Genomic DNA, 13696 nt, shown 5'->3' with positions numbered 1-13696 from the left:
CATCTCATTGTGCGTTGCACTTAGAAAATTTGAACCGGGCGGCGTGCGCGAGTGCGCGGCCCGCTGGAAGTCACAGCCGATCCGCTCGGCGGGGGCTATTTTCGGCCACTTGGCACGTGCGCACGGCCTCCCGGATGTGCCGGGCGGGTGCGCGAGCTCGCCGGCCGCTGGAAGTCCAATGAGGCGCCGCGATCTCCTCCGCGGTGCTTATAAACAGCCGATCCGCTCGGCGGGGGCTATTTTCGGCCACTTGGCGCGTGCGCACGGCCTCCCGGATGTGCCGGGCGGGTGCGCGAGCTCGCCGGCCGCTGGAAGTCCAATGAGGCGCCGCGATCTCCTCCGCGGTGCTTATAAACAGCCGATCCGCTCGGCGGGGGCTATTTTCGGCCACTTGGCGCGTGCGCACGGCCTCCCGGATGTGCCGGGCGGGTGCGCGAGCTCGCCGGCCGCTGGAAGTCCAATGAGGCGCCGCGATCTCCTCCGCGGTGCTTATAAACAGCCGATCCGCTCGGCGGGGGCTATTTTCGGCCACTTGGCGCGTGCGCACGGCCTCCCGGATGTGCCGGGCGGGTGCGCGAGCACGCCGGCCGCTGGAAGTCGAATGAGGCGCCGCGATCTCCTCCGCGGTGCTTATAAAGTGCCGATCCGCTCGGCTTGGAGCTATTTCCGGCCTCCCGTTGGTGCCGGGCGGCGTGCGCGAGCTCGCCGGCCGCTGGAAGTCGAATGAGGCGCCGCGATCTCCTCCGCGGTGCTTATAAAGTGCCGATCCGCTCGGCTTGGAGCTATTTCCGGCCTCCCGTTGGTGCCGGGCGGCGTGCGCGAGCTCGCCGGCCGCTGGAAGTCGAATGAGGCGCCGCGATCTCCTCCGCGGTGCTTATAAAGTGCCGATCCGCTCGGCTTGGAGCTATTTCCGGCATCCCGTTGGTGCCGGGCGGCGTGCGCGAGCTCGCCGGCCGCTGGAAGTCGAATGAGGCGCCGCGATCTCCTCCGCGGTGCTTATAAAGTGCCGATCCGCTCGGCTTGGAGCTATTTCCGGCCTCCCGTTGGTGCCGGGCGGCGTGCGCGAGCTCGCCGGCCGCTAGAAGTCGAATGAGGCGCCGCGATCTCCTCCGCGGTGCTTATAAAGTGCCGATCCGCTCGGCTTGGAGCTATTTCCGGCCTCCCGTTGGTGCCGGGCGGCGTGCGCGAGCTCGCCGGCCGCTGGAAGTCGAATGAGGCGCCGCAATCTCCTCCGCGGTGCTTATAAAGTGCCGATCCGCTCGGCTTGGAGCTATTTCCGGCCTCCCGTTGGTGCCGGGCGGCGTGCGCGAGCTCGCCGGCCGCTGGAAGTCGAATGAGGCGCCGCGATCTCCTCCGCGGTGCTTATAAAGTGCCGATCCGCTCGGCTTGGAGCTATTTCCGGCCTCCCGTTGGTGCCGGGCGGCGTGCGCGAGCTCGCCAGCCGCGATCTCCTCCGCGGTGCTTATAAACAGCCACATGCGCACGGCCTCCCGGAATTTGAACACATTTCGTCAATAAATTTCGCATATTCAATTTTGAAGTTTAATATAATGCAACAATTGAGCTCGACTTATACAAAGGATATATCATAAAATCGTAAATTTCCGTCGAATTTTAGGGGGTCGACTTATACACCGAGTCGACCTGTACACCGGCAAATACGGTAGTTCCCCGTCACACGGCCCCAAGCACCGGCGTTGACTTCCAGGCGTGTGGCGGCGTGGACTTCCATCCCCGGAGGTGGCACTTCCAGCCACGGAGGTGGAAGAGAGCTCTATAGAATAGGACCGGGCGTGCGTAAAAGCCATGTCCGAGCCCCATCCACCGTCCCCGGACAGCTACCCGGCCGAGCGCCGGCCCCTGACTTCCATCTACGGAGGTGAAAGAGAGCTCCGTAGAGTAGGACCGGGCGTGCGTAAAAGCCATAATAGTTTTTCAAACCTTCTGTGTCACTCCAAATCATTAAATCCTTCAAACTCTTCGTCCTCCGTGTCACTTACAAACAAAGCCGCTAATGATGCCGGTAGCACATCGGGCCCTTGGTCATCTTCGTCATCCCGTGATCAAATCTTTGTCCTTTATGTAAACAACCGCCGCGCGCTGACGTCACTTGAAATTCAAATTACAGTAATCCCTTGCTACATCACGGTTCGTTTATCGCGGTTTCACTTTTTAATTTTTTTTATTTTGAAAATTTGTGAAAAAATTCACATATAAGTCGCTCCTCTGTATAAATCACCCCCCACCCAAACTATGGAAAAAAATGCGACTTATAGTCCGAAAATTACGGTAATCGTGACAATGACTTTTATCCATAATTGAGCAGCCCTAGGACACAATCTCCTCCTCTTCTTCTCTGCCCAGCAGTAGCTCAATTTCCACTAGCAAATGTGGGCAACAGCACTTTGTTAACCTGATCCAAGAGCGATCCGGTATGGAAATTCGATTTGCATGTTTTTGTTGGCTTGTTTTACGTCACATGCCCCTCCTGATACAACCCTCCTCATTTATCCAGGCTTGGGACTGGCACTCAGAATGTACTGGCTGCACACCCCATGCGGCTGGGTTTAAAGATAATTACAACAATAACCCTTAATCGAGTGAGGTTGATTTGTCAGACATATATGTTCCGTAGGACGTAATTTGTGCACAGTCCCTAAAACATATTGGTCTGACATGATACCGTAGGCCCGCGACCCCTGTGGGGATGAGCAGTATAGAAAATGGATGGATGGATGGATGGATGGATGGATGGATGGATGGATGGATGGATGGATGTTACCGTCGGATATGTAATTTGCGGATGGTCCCTAAAACAGAATCATAAAACACTGGACGTAATGTTATTCTGTTCGTTGTGCCATTGGATGGTACTCATACGAGGATCGCCTTGATTTTAAGAGTAGAATGATGTACATTTTGGGACGCATCGTTAGTAGTGTTCCAGTAACTCATTGGGTGTTTCGACCTTCAAACACGAGACACCCTCATTCATGATGGCTAGCTGATCAAGCCTGTGCTGGTGTCCCAAGCCCAATCAGATGCTATGTAGCTATTGCAGCCCAAAGGATTATGTAAGGCAGGGGCCATCCTTTTCTCTGAGTTAGCCGAGAGCTGACCAGAGATTATGTGACTTGTTCTCCCTCCTCCTGGAAGGCTCTAATGCCGACATCAGACCACATGAATCTAGCCTTATAATGAGGCAGACAAATGTAGCGTGTTGTGGCCGATTTTGAATTGTCTTGACGTGTCGTAGCCTGTGTAGTGTGACATAATCAACAATTGGATGCCTGGCGTCTGGGACGGCTCACAACCACAATGATGAAAGTCTGGTATGCCAGAATTTTTGTTCGTCTTGCCAATCGTGTGACACAACCTGCATCGTCTTTTGAGTGGTTCTTGGGCATTGACCAATAGGAATACTGTGCCCTATTATGACGAGAGATTTGACATGGTGTGCACAAACGGACAAACAAAATGGCATAAAAAGGAACAGACAGCACCTTAGCTGATCTCTGTTGGGCTACCATATGGAGAAAATATTAATGGAGCTACAATGCTCTAAGGCAGTGTCTCCCAACCTTTTTTCATTCACAGCACACATTTTCATTGGAAAAAATCTTGAGGCACACCACCAACAAAAATCTGTTAAGTGTTATACCAGCTTTTACATTAAAATCAGTTATATTGCAACGAAACACGTAAAGTCCTAGTCATATATATGTATGGAGAGTTGAATAATAGAATAAAAATAAATACTAAATATTCTTTTAATTGTATTACTTTTTTAAAATAAAAGTGACAGTTTTTAAAAGGGTTTTAGACAGTATAAGGAATGAACTATTGCAAATTAAATTAAATATTGCAACAATAAGAAAATAGTCACAAACTGATGTACTTAAATTTGATTTGATGCATTTTGAATCAGATTTTTAATCTGATGTATGTCATTACAAAAAAAATAATTGAATGTGTTAGTATCTTATTGTGCCAGGTACCCCAACATTGCCAGGGCTGCAACGGCCCTTTATAGGTATTTTATATATCAGTGCCAAAAACTAAATGTTGTCAAGCAGTTTTTGATGTCAAAATATCGAGGTACAGTACTGGCACCTGTATCCTGCTTTTTTCAATTCCAAAATAAGATCACTCCTGCTGACGAAAGAAAGGTGGTGTTTAACTTTTACGGTCCTCATGTTTGTATAGTTGTTTGACAAGGGTACAAAATTCTACAGTTTGTGGCTTTATCAGCATCCTTGGGCGTTCCCCCATCTAGTCCTCCAGTCACCAGGGCGCAGGCATATAAACACGTGCACTTTAAACCAATTAATAGGTACAGTATTTTCTGCACTATAAGGCGCACTAGATTATAAGGTGCACCTTCATTGAATGTTTTATTTTAGAAATGTTTTCATACATAGGGCACACCGGATTAAAAGGCGCATAGAATAGAAGCTACTGCATCTAACTGGGGTTGACTGGGGTTGCGTTATGCATCCACTAGATGGAGATGTGCTAAAAGGAATGTCAAACCAGTCAATGAGGTAGTCAGCCAAACTTTATATACGGCAAACTTTATATACAATATGACATACAATACAAAAATCGCACAATCACACAACATTGTTCAAACTGTAATGTGCATATTTACATATCCCTGTCCACAAATCCCTCAAACTTCATTTACGGCAAACTTTATATACAATACGATATACAATGCAAACATTGCACAATAACACGACGTTGTTCAAATGTTAATGTGCATATTTACGTATCCCTGTCCACAAATCCGTCGAATTCTTCCTCTTCTGTGTCCAAATTGAAGAGTTTTTTTCAACAGTTGATCGATATACAATACAAACATTGCACAATAACACGACGTTGTTCAAATGTTAATGTACACATTTACATATCCCCGTCCACAAATCTGTCAAATTCTTCCTCTTCCGTGTCTGAATTGAAGTTTTTTGAACAGTTGAACGATTTACAATACAAACATTGCACAATAACATGACGTTGTTCAAACATTAATGTGCATATTTACACATCCCCGTCCAGGAATCCGTCGAATTCTTCCTCTTCCGTGTCCGAATTGAAGTTTTTTAGAACAGCTGAACGATATACAACACAAACATTGCACAGTAACACGACGTTGTTCAAATGTTAATGTACATATTTACATATCACCGTCCACAAATGCGTCAAATTTCTCCTCTTCCGTGTCTGAATTGAACAGTTGAGCGAGTGTGGCATTCATTATTCCCTCTCGTCATTATCCGTATCAGTGTCGCTGCTATTCCCTTGCAATTCAGTCAGTTATTATTCTTGCCTTCGTGAAAGCTCGGACCACTGTTGAGACTGATTTATCACCCCAGGCGTCCACATTCCATTAGCAGATAGAGGCATGCGTGTCATTTTGGCATCTTTATACACACGAGTGGTGTTGTTGGACTAGGAGTAATCACAGTATGAGACTCGTACTATGAGTGTTTACTTCGGTGACGCCCCAACCACGGTTGCCATAATGCTGAAAGCGATGCGACCTTGTAGTTTACTACTACTAATAATAATAATACATTTTATTCATAAGGCGCCTTTCAAGGCACTCAAGGTCGCCGTACAGACATCAAATAGCATAAAAAAATGACCGGAGAGCAGCGGCAGCAAGTCGCGCCAGCGTTCACTCACATCCGGTAGACACAATTACAACATATTATCGGGATAAAAACAACGTGACCTACTTATACACTATGTACAAAAAAGCTGCGTTAGCTTAGCTTAGGCGCCGCACGGCCAGCTGGCGTGGGCCATGTGCATGTCGCCGCTGAGGAAGATGAGCATGGTCTGCACCAGCTCGGGCAAGGTGTAGTCGTGCTTCCAGGCCCAGTCGCGTTTGGCGTTGGAGTCGTCAAAGTCCATCGGCCAGGAGTCGGCGATGGCTTGCCAGACGGGGTCCACGTTGCACGAGCCCTCCAGTGCGGGCACGTGCTTGCGCAGCTCCCGCACCAGCTCTTCGGGCGAGAAGCTCATGGCGTTGATGTTGTACGTGCGCTTGCTGAGCGTGTCGGCCGGCGCCTCCAGCACCTCCAGGGTGGTGTGCAAGCAGTCGTCTATGTACATCATGGGAAGCCGCGTGTCGGGCTGCAGGAAGCACTCAAACTTGCCCGTGTTGAGAGCGTCGTAGAAGATCTGCACGGCGTAGTCTGTCATGCCCCCGCCGGGCATGGAGTCGGCAGAAATGATTCCAGGGTAGCGTAGACAGCGGAAGTCCAGGCGGCACATGGTGCAGGTGAAGGCGGTTGTCTGCTGGGGCTGCTGTTCAATCACAAGCAGAGTTAAGCGGTCATTGCAGAGCTTAGAAATGCAACGGAAAAGCGTGTGTGTATTCACTATATTCACGGGTTGACTGCACTCCCATCAACTAGTCGTACTAAAACGTACTGAAACATTTTGGCAGAGCGTTGTGTACAACCAGTAAGGATCTACAAATTCATCAATTGATCCACATACAAAGCGCTCTGCATTATAAGGCGCACTGTGTTTTTTTTTAAATAAATTATAAGCTTTTAAGTGCGCCCTATAGTACGGAAAATATAGTACAGTCAAATCTCGGTTTTTGACCACAATCCGTTCCAGAAGGCAGTTCGGGAAGTGAATCGTTCAAATTCCGGATCTAATTTTCCCATTACAAATAATGGAAAAAATTTAATCCGTTCCAAGACTAAAAAAACACGCCTTTTTTAAGCATTTTTTAATTTGCGCTATTTTGTCCGATCGTGCAACTGCAGCGCACTGCCGAACGCGCAACCATAGTGCGCCACCGGCCGCGCAACTGCACCGCGTTGGTGGCATTATTGTGACAGAGCTGTCGCTAAAATTTAGAAAATATTTTTAAAGTCCTGATGTACTTTCCAAAATTTAAGTGGACCTCAATGCGCAGGGAGCTTAATTTGGTCCGATCGCGCAACCGCAGCGCGCCGGGCGCTCACTGTCGCCCGGCGTGAGTGCAGAGCGTCTTTGTGTTTGAGGATGGCTTTACTGCTCCCACTTGCTTTCTTTGGCGGCATGATTTGGGGTTAATACAATCCTCAAAGTAACAAAAATACAATAATAACGAACGGAGTCAGTCGGCATCCGGGCCGCGCGGTCGGGTTTTCTCGGGTCCTCTCGGCTCATCTCGCGAGGTTCGACCTCCGAATTTTGTTCGACAACCGAAGCAAAAAATCTTGAATTTTTCGTTCGAATTCCGATTTGTTCGAGAACCGGGACGTTCGAAAACCCAGGTTTGACTGAATATATGTACAAAAATGTTGCCAAAATGAACAGATGTATCTTAGTGTTAAACACTGTTGTACCTGTACTCGTTCAATGAATGAACAAGGCTTAATTAGGTGCAAGAAAAAGGATTTGGCTACCCCACAAAGAGTCATACGGCTCATGTGTCATCCAAATGCGATGTGTTTATGGAGTCAATATAAATTCCTATGTTTCGCGACAAGCATTCCAACTCGACCTTTCTTGTCAAACGGCAAGGATAAGGTATTATCCTATGAGAGCGTTCAGGAATCTTAGGAGAGGTTTTAGTGCTCTCAATGGCATTGAACCACAAATGACTCGTGATTGGATTTTTTTGTTGTTGTTTGAGAAATGTATTTGGGCTTTGCACCCTTTGCACTTTTATGTACCAAATTATAAACGTTTTATGGTTGTTTGGGCAAACAAGTTGATTTTACAAGTTCACTATAACTGAAAAATTATTAAAGCAAATATAGTGTTACTTTCAATGTTTTGCACTTTATTTGTATATTCTTTGTTCCCTACCTCAGTCTGGCACCTCCAGCAGATTGTCTGTGTATGCACAGTCTGGACCACAGTCATGTATTTTTTTTTCATTCATTAAAGAAAAAGACAGTTCAAGCAATTTTATCCTGTATTTGAGATTATAGAGTGACAGCAGGACCTGAATACTAGTGTGAATAGAATGGATGAACCCCTCCGTGAGTCGAGCCTTATCGTGGTGGAGGGGTTTGTGCGTCCCAATGATCCTAGGAGCCATGTTGGCTGGGGCTTCATGCCCCTGGTAGGGTCACCCATGACAAAAGGGTTCTAGGTGAGGGGCCAGACAAAGCATGGCTCACACAAGCCCCTTATGAAGTCAAAAGTCAAAGTCTGCTTTATTGTCAATTTCTTCACATGTCAAGACACACAAAGAGATCGAAATTACGTTTCCCATTATCACACGGTGACGAGACATATTACACAATATACATACAAGTAAACAGCACAAAAAGTAAAAACAAGAAGGCACATACAATGAATAAATAAGAGCGATGAATAAATAATAAATAAACAAATAACAAAAAAAAAAATAAGAGGAGCAAAAATGGAGCAAGTGTGCATACAGCAGACAGTCAGAATATAGCGCAAAAGTACAGGATGTTATGCAGCCGAGGACTGAGGGGGGAGAGAGTTCAGGATCCTAACAGCCTGGAGTATGAAGCTGTTGGTGAGTCTGGTGGTGCGGGAGCGCAGGCTTCTGTACCTCTTCCCAGAGGGCAGAAGATCAAACAAAGAGTGAACGGGGTGACTCATATCACACACAATCGTGGTCGCCTTGCGGGTGAGATGGGAGGTATAAATGTCCTTCAGGGAGGGGAGTGAAGCACGAATAATCTTACCAGCTGTGTTCACTATGCGCTGCAGGGCCTTCATGTTGTATTCAGTGCAGCTACCACCCCACACAGCGATACAACTGGAGAGGACACTCTCAATGTTGCCACGGTAGAATGTGGTCATGATGGCCAGAGGAGCACTTGCTCGCCTGAGTTTCCGCAGGAAGTACAGGCGGCGCTGAGCTTTCTTCGCCAGTGATGCATTGTTGGTGGTCCAGGAGAGGTCCTCACTGATGTGCACCCCTCACTCTCTCCACCACAGCACCGTCGATGGTCAGTGGCAGGTGTTGGGTGTGACCCTTCCGGAAGTCAACAACAATCTCCTTGGTCTTGTTGATGTTCAGCAGGAGGTTGTTGTCCCTGCACCACATGGCCAGAAGGTCGACCTCCGACCTGTATTGAATCTCGTCGCCCTCGGTGATGAGACCCACTAGAGTCGTGTCGTCGGCATATTTCAGCACGAGGTTGCTGCTGTAGGTTGCAGTGCAGTCATGCGTCAGCAGGGTGAAGAGCAGCGGACTGTTGCTCAGCGTGATGCTGCCGGAGATATTGTCACCAACACGTACTACCTGAGGCCTCTGACAGAGGAAATCCAGTAGCCAGTTGCAGAGGTAGGTACTGAGGTGCAGCTTGTCGAGTTTGCAGATGAGTCGCTGTGGTACAATGGTGTTGAATGCAGAACTGAAGTCCACAAACAGGAATCTCACATACGAGTCTCTTCTCCAGGTGGGTGAGGGCTGAGTGGAGGGCAGAGCTGATGGCATCCTCAGAGGACCGTTTGGCTCGGTACGGAAACTGGAAGGGGTCTATGGTGGGGGGAAGAATAGATCTGATGTGCTCCATGACAAGCCGCTCAAAGCACTTCATGATGATGGGTGTCAGTGCCACGGGGCGGTAGTCATTGAAGCAGGATGGAGGAGGTTTCTTCGGCACAGGTATGATGGTGGCAGCCTTGAAACATGATGGGACAATGGCCTGCTGCAGGGAAATGTTAAAGATGTCCGTGAAGACACCCATGAGCTCCTCAGCGCAGTCCTTCAGCGCTCGACCTGGGATGTTGTCTGGGCCTGCCGCCTTACGGGTGTTGATAGCGGCAAGCGTCCTCTTCACGCTATTGGCAGAGAGGCTGCTCGTGTGGAGGGGGAGGGGTCTTCAGCGGGCAAGTGCTGTTCTGAGCGTCGAAGCGAGCAAAGAAGCAGTTCAGATCATTGAGCAGAAGGATGTGCGTCCCTGCTGTCTTTGAAGTGGGCGGTAATCTTGCAAGAGAATGCCTTTTTCTCTTCCTTGATGCTCCGGGACAGGTTGGCCCTCGCTGTTCTCAAGCCAGCCTCATCCGCAGCTCTGAAGGCTTTGTCTCTGGCCCTCAGCAGCCTGAGTACAGCCCCTGTCAGCCATTGCTTGCCTCCACGCACAGTTTGGGTTCCGGTACAAGCCCTCTCGAGAGGGGCTGGACTCTCTTCCACTCTGGAGTTGCCCACGGTGAGAGGCGTCGAGCAGGTGTGGGTATACTTATTGCCCCCCGGCTGGGCGCCTGCACATTGGGGTTCACCCCGGTGAACGAGAGTGTAGCCTCCCTCCGCCTTCGTGTAGCCTCCCTCCGCCTTTTCCTGACTGTTGTTTGTGTCTATGCACCAAACAGCAGCTCAGAGTACCCACCCTTTTTGGAGTCCTTGGAAGAAGTGCTGGAGAGCGCTCCTTCTGGGGACTCCATCGTTCTATTGGGTGACTTCAATGCTCACGTGGGCAATGACAGTTAGACCTGGAAGGGTGTGATTGGGAGGAACGGCCCCCACGATCTGAACCCGAGCGGTGTTCTATTATTGGACTTCTGTGCTTGACACGGATTGTCAATAATGAACACCATGTTAAACGTAAGTGTCATGTCTTTCATGTCTTTGCAGTCTGTGATCAGTGTTAAGATAGAATAGGTCATGTGACTAGAATCAGGAAGTAAGGGCATGTTTCAGCACAGTGTTGAAAGAGAACACTGCTTGTTCTATTCTCTCCTGCAGTTCGGCAAAACTACTACCTACATTTTGTGTTATAAAAGACATCGTTGGTATGTATCTTTGTTTAAGTTATTATGGATCGAAATAGATCTTTTGAGTTCTGAAATGATAGTTTTCTGTGATGTTCGACGATAGGATAAAAGCATGATTGAGATTTTGTATCGATTTAATTCATTTAGTTCGTATGACTGATTATACAATATGGTTTGTATTCTTCCAGTTTCACCCTTTCCCTTGTTATTAAACCTGGAGTCAACCTTCAACCTGGCCTTCAGAGTCTTGATGACTGAAAGTGGTTGAGCTTACTGTTTTCGGATATTCAACACATTTGGGGGGCAGGATAATAAGTGTGTCCACGTGTGCACTTGGCACTAGGACACCCTAGGCCGCAGTTCAATGATCGACTTTGTTGTTGTGTCATCAGATTTGCGGCCACATGTTTTGGACCTTCGGGTAAAGAGAGGGGCGGAGCTGTCAACTGAACACCACCTGGTGGTGGGTTGGCGCCGATGGTGGGGGAAGATGCCGGTCCGACCTGGCAGGCCCAAATGTATTGTGAGGGTCTGCTGGGAACGTCTGGCAGAGCTTCAACTCCCACCTCCGACAGAGCTTTTCCCACATTCAGGAGGAGGTGGGGGACATTGAGTCCGAGTAGACCATGTTCCGTGCCTCCATTGTTGAGGCAGGCGTAAGGTGGTTGGTGCCTGTCGTGGCGGCAATCCCCGAACCCGCTGGTGGACACAGGTGGTAAGGGACACCGTCAAGTTGAAGAAGGAGTCCTATCGGGCCGTTTTGGCATGCGGGACTCCGGAGGCAGCTGACAGGTACCGGATGGCCAAGCGGAACGTGGCTTCGGCCGTTGCTGAGGCAAAAACCCGGGCGTGGGAGGAGTTTGGCGAGGGCATGGAGAACGACTTCCAGACTGCTTTGAGGAAATTCTGGTCCACCATCCGGCGTCTCAGGAGGGGGAAGCAGTGCACCGTCAACACTGTTTGCAGTGGAGATGGCGTGCTGCTGACCTCGACTCGGGACGTCGTGAGTTGGTGGGGAGAATACTTTGAAGACGTCCTCAATTCCACCAACACGCCTTCCATTGAGGAAGCAGGGCCTGGAGACTCTGAGGTAGACTCTCCAATATCTGGGGTCGAAGTCACTGCGGTAGTTAAAAAACTCCTTGGTGGCAAAGCCCCGGTGGTGGATGAAATCTGCCCAGAGTTTTTAAAGGCTCTGGATGTTGTGGGGCTGTCATGGCTGACACGCCTCTACAGCATTGCGTGGACATCGGGGACGGTGCCTCTGGATTGGCAGACTGGGGTGGTGGTTCCCCTCTTTAAGAAGGGGGACCGGAGGGTGTGTTCCAACTATAGGGGAATCACACTCCTCAGCCTCCCTGGTAAGGTCTATTCAGGGGTGCTGGAGAGGAGGGTCCGTCGGGAGGTCGAACCTCGGATTCAGGAGGAGCAGTGTGGCTTTCGTCTTGGCTGTGGAACAGTGGACCAGGTCTACACCCTCGGCAGGATCCTCGAGGGGGCATGGGAGTTCGCTCAACCAGTCCACATGTGTTTTGTGGACTTGGAGAAGGCCTTCGACCGTGTCCCTCGGGAAGTTCTGTGGAGGGTTCTGGGTCGTCCCCGGGGTCTCCTACCGGTGTGACATGCCCGAACACCTCCCCAGTGAGGCGTCCAGGAGGCATCCTGATGAGATGCCTGAGCCACGTCATCTGGCTCCTCTCAGCGTGGAGGAGTAGCGACTCTACTCTGAGTCTCTCCCGGATGACGGAGCTTCTCACCCTATCTCTAAGGGAGAGCCCGGACATCCTGCGGAGAAAACTCATTTCAGCCGCTTGTATCCAGGATCTCGTTCTTTTGGTCACGACCCATAGCTCATGACCATAGGTGAGGGTAGGAGCGTAAATCGACCGGTAAATTGAGAGCTTTGCTTTCTGGCTCAGCTCTCTCTTTATCACGACGGACCGGTACAGAGTCCGCATTACTGACGACGCTGCACCCATCCGCCTGTCGCTCTCGCGCTCCATCCTCCCCTCACTCGTGAACAAGACCCCAACATACTTGAACTCCTCCACTTGGGGCAGGATCTCATCCCCGATCCGGAGAGGGCATTCGACCCTTTTCCGACCGAGGACCATGGACTCGGATTTGGAGGTGCTGACGCTCATCCTGACCGCTTCACACTTGGCTGCGAACCGCTCCAGTGAGAGATGGAGATCACGGCCTGAAGAAGCCAACAGCACCACGTCGTCTGCGAAAAGCAGAGACGCGATGCTGAGGTCCCCAAACCGGACCCCCTCAATGCCTCGGCTGCGCCTAGAAATTCTGTCCATAAAATTTATGAACAAAATCAGTGACAAAGAGCAGCCTTGGCGGAGTCCAACCCTCACTGGGAACGAATCCGACTTACTGCCGGAAATGCGGACCAAACTCTGGCATCGGTGATACAGGGACCAAACCGCCCTTATCAGTTGGCTCGGCACCCTGTACTCCCGAAGCACCCTCCACAGAACCTCCCGAGGGACATGGTCAAACGCCTTCTCCAAGTCCACAAACACATGTGGACTGATTGGACGAACTCCCATGCACCCTCGAGGATCCTGCCGAGGGTGTAGAGCTGGTTCACTGTTCCACGGCCAGGATGAAAGCCACGCTGCTCCTCCTGAATCTGAGGTTCGACGGACCTTCCTCTCCAACACCCCTGAATAGACCTTACCAGGGAGGCTGAGGAGTGTGATTCCCCTGTAATTTGAACATACCCTCCGGTCCCCCTTCTTAAAGAGGGGAACCACCACCCCAGTCTGCCAATCCAGAGGCACTGTCCCCGATGTCCACGCAATGTTGTAGAAGCGTGTCAGCCATGACAGCCCCACAACATCCAGAGCCTTCAAGAACTCCAGGCGGATCTCATCCACCCCCGGGGCCTTGCCACCGAGGAGTTTTTTTAACTACCTCAGTGACTTTGACCCCAGAGGTTGGAGAGTCCGCCTCAGAGTCTCCAGGCCCT

General features: G+C 50.1%; 1 protein-coding gene across 17 annotated transcripts in view; it reads left to right on the top strand.

Moving 5' to 3' along the window:
- The window catches only part of amot (angiomotin), a 152005-nt gene that overhangs the window by 21792 nt on the left and 116517 nt on the right, over positions 1-13696 (top strand). Inside the window, exon 1 of one of the 17 annotated variants that reach the window (XM_049743170.2) lies at positions 6879-10731. The exons of the other annotated variants lie outside the window; for them this stretch is intronic. The gene's annotated coding sequence lies outside the window, so the exon portion shown is untranslated. Of the gene's footprint in view, positions 1-6878; positions 10732-13696 lie in introns of those variants that run through there. 17 annotated transcript variants of the gene reach the window in all.

This window comes from Syngnathus scovelli, chromosome 15 (genome assembly GCF_024217435.2).
Source record: "Syngnathus scovelli strain Florida chromosome 15, RoL_Ssco_1.2, whole genome shotgun sequence".
Lineage (NCBI taxonomy): Eukaryota > Metazoa > Chordata > Actinopteri > Syngnathiformes > Syngnathidae > Syngnathus > Syngnathus scovelli.
Note: the sequence above shows the minus strand (reverse complement) of the source record. Positions and strands in the feature narration are given on the sequence as shown.